Consider the following 3,253-nt stretch of genomic DNA (forward strand, 5'->3'; position numbering starts at 1 on the left):
AGGTTAAACACAGCCTGGAAGACAAGAGAGGGATGAAGGCTGGCAGAGGTGCTCTGGTACTGAGAGAACCGGGCAGAACTCCTGGGGTTCAAACAAGGGGTAAGGGTGGCACTGAAGCCAGACCCCCTCAGATGGCCATGAGGTTGTGAAAAGGTGCAAACACAACCTTTTGGGGTATTTACATCTGAACAGAATAATGCTCTGGGACAGATCCAGCACGAAGCCCTGAGGAACTGGCCAGGGAAAGCTGCTCATGGCTATGACTGGGCTCTGTGCTGGCTGTCATGACCAAGCTCTCCCATGCTCAGTGCAGAATATCTCTGGAAATAAGACTTGGGAGGAGCGTGCAGGAGGAGATCATTGTTCCTTTTCTGTGGATAAACACGCTTTGAGCCAAACCAGCCTCTTGCAGCAGCAGCATGAAAACACAGCAAGTTACAAGGACATTTATGCAACTTTACTTAACAGCAACCTGTAAGTAAAACCCGTGGCTGCAGATGGTCTGTTGACTCTCCAGAGGAGAGGATGATTTCCCCATTGTGCAGAACCAGCTCATGGATCTCAGGGGGTACTGAAGGAAGAAGCCTGAGAGCAGCAAACCCCAGCAAAGCCTCTCTGTCTGGAGGACAGACTTGCCTGCAGCAGCAGTGCCAGGGCCCGGCAGCGCCCGGCGAACCACACGACCTCTCGGAGCTGGGGGTCCTCCCTGCTCCACAGCTCCATCCCGTGCTCAGGAATCGCCTCAGTAGGTCACCGATGCCAGGGGAATTCTCCCTCCAGTTTGGGAAACCTGGGTTGGTAAACAGAGAGGACAAAGAAAGGGATTTCTGGCTTCAGCCTCATCTGTGAATGTTGCGCCTTTGTTTGCAGTCAGGCACTTCAAAGGGTGCAAATCTCTGTGAACAGGAAAGTCGCGTATGGAAAAGATCATGGATCTGGGAGATGACGCAGAGACCTCTTTGATATTGTTCCTATTAAAGAAAAAATCCCTGACTTCTTAACCTTGGCCAAGACACTGAGGGAGAGAGGTTATAGTGTGTTCTCTGACCCCGTTCCTCACCGGGCCCGAGTAAATCCCTGGAGCAGACAGGCTCCTCGGCTGGCCCAGCAGGAACACCAGCAGCTGGAGCCAGGGCTGTGCCAGGCATCCTCACACACATCCAGCTCCAGTGCAATGAATGGGATTTAAGCCTCTTGTTTTTGGAATAGAGACAGAATTCATGTGGACTCTGAGCGTAACCCCCATGTCAGCAGCTGCTGAGTGGGGCTGGTGGTGCTGCCAGGAGCTCCCTCCTCTCTCCTGCTCCATGTTTGCCCCGGGAAGCCCAGAATGGATTTACTCAGCTGGCTCACAGCACCAGCTCTGCCAGAGCAAGGTGGAACTCAGGCACACAGCTTCCCCCAGCACAGGCAGCACCTCCAGGACACAAACTCTGCCCCACTCCACCCTCACCACCTGCAATTTCCCAGTATTTTGGCAAAGCTCCTGGCACCTGCCTGCCGAGCACACTGCACATGCTGAGGTGGCTCCCGTCCACCTCCTCCCTGCAAACCTCACCTGAGGGATTCAAACCTCTTTGTGGAGCCTCCCCAGTTTAGTTTCTGCATGTCCTGGGTGCCGTGGTGGCCCAGCTCTGAATCCCTGGCCCCGAGCCACGGGAAGCGGGCAGGATCTGCTGTGCAGCTTTTTAAGATAAAACATTTCTTCCGTTGGTTTCCCGGCCACCAACTGCTTTTCAGTTTGAGAAACGCACAGCCCAGAGCTCTCGCTGGGTGCCAGTGACACCACATCCTGCCCTTCTCTCTGCTCCAGCACTTTATAACACACAGAGACCCCCAAATCGATCACTCCACAAGCTAAAATCACTGAGCTTTCCCTATTGCCATTGTGGAGAAAAAACCCCGCCAGGTTGAAACTGCATGAGAGGGCAGAGAGCAAATCCTCAGCAAGGCAAAAACCAAGATCCAAACTGGCTCACTGACAGCTCCAATCTCCAACCACAGGGTTATGCTTCCTATTTAACCACAAATAAAAGTTTTAGGGTTGCTCCTATTCCCCTTGTGCTCCCCAGCACTAACAAAGCAACTGGTGGGAGGCACATTCTCCTGCATCACGAAGCTGTGACGTTATTTTAAGCGAGGGGACACTTCAACCCAGCTGTAAACTCTTTTAAAGCACATTCACAGCTGCAAATCCTATTAAAGCACAGCGGCAAAAATTGTCCCGGCACTTTAAATATAGTTTTTTCAAAAAGCACAGAAAAAGCCTCGCCTGAATGTGCCAAGAGAGCTCAAAGCACGCAGCTTTAAAAAGCCTGTTCCTGTCACGACGCAGCACACCTTGTAACAGAGCAAAGCCTACAAAAGAGCTGCAGCCCACAAGCCCCGTTTGGATAGAGAACGCAGCATCGGGAATGGCTCTGCCCCAAAAATCCTGTGGGAAAGAGCACCTGCACAAGCACAAAAAGGAGAGGGAGAGGCAGAAGTGTGTTAAAAATATTCCAGCAGAAAAAGATGCAAAATCTTAATTAAAGATGTTTTCCTCTCTGGGTTCTGCGCTTCCCTTTGCTCTCAGATGTGAATCACGGTTTGGAAGCAGCGCTGAAAGAGGGATGTGAATAGGGACAGAGCAGAGGCTGGGTGAATGAGGACGGGAGCGGGGATCCGGCGGGTCCGTGCAGCCGCAGTGCGGGCCGGGGACCAGCCGGTGGCAGCAGCCGCTCGCCACATAGGCATTTCCTCCGCACGGCCGGCAGCCAGCCTCTGCCGGGGGTAAGGAATCCTGCTCCAGCCTGCATCCCAGCACAGTCTGGGCACCTCCTGGTACCCCTCCAACCTGCTGTGAGATTCAAGAGACGCTCCAGACATGTTTTAAAACCCCTTCTAACCAGGATGCCAAAGGAATACAGCAGGATTTTGGAAATCCTGTTTGCCTGGTGCTGTTTCTGTGGGCCTGGGAGCTCTCGGCCATCTCTCCTGCCCGGTTCCATCCGGAGCCTGCAGCTCCAGCAGTGCTTCCCTCGTATCTGAACGCAAACGGGAGTGTTTTTACCTGTTGCAGCAGCTCACAGGGGTGAACTAAACCTGCTCTGGTTCAGAACCCAACTGTGCCCGCTCCGCTCGAGGCTCGGCTGCAGCTCCGCATCCCACAGGGACGGGACAAGTCCTGCTCTGCAGCGCTCGCCCGCGGAGCCGCCGGACCCGGGACTCCCCCAGGGCTGTTGCCGTGGCTGTTCTTCTGTGGCGCACCCAC

At 54.0% G+C, this 3,253-nt stretch overlaps 1 long non-coding RNA gene across 1 annotated transcript; it reads right to left on the reverse strand.

Annotated features, from left to right (window-relative positions):
• Positions 1-442: 442 nt before the first annotated feature.
• LOC108447142 lies at positions 443-3,239 on the reverse strand. Its single transcript, XR_001862542.1, has 2 exons — positions 3,053-3,239; positions 443-790 (listed from the first exon to the last, which is right to left on the reverse strand). It is a non-coding gene; the product is annotated as an uncharacterized LOC108447142 (long non-coding RNA).
• Between the last annotated feature and the right edge of the window lie 14 nt (positions 3,240-3,253).

The sequence above is a fragment of the Corvus brachyrhynchos genome, unplaced genomic scaffold, assembly GCF_000691975.1.
Source record: "Corvus brachyrhynchos isolate BGI_N302 unplaced genomic scaffold, ASM69197v1 scaffold65, whole genome shotgun sequence".
Classification (NCBI taxonomy): domain Eukaryota; kingdom Metazoa; phylum Chordata; class Aves; order Passeriformes; family Corvidae; genus Corvus; species Corvus brachyrhynchos.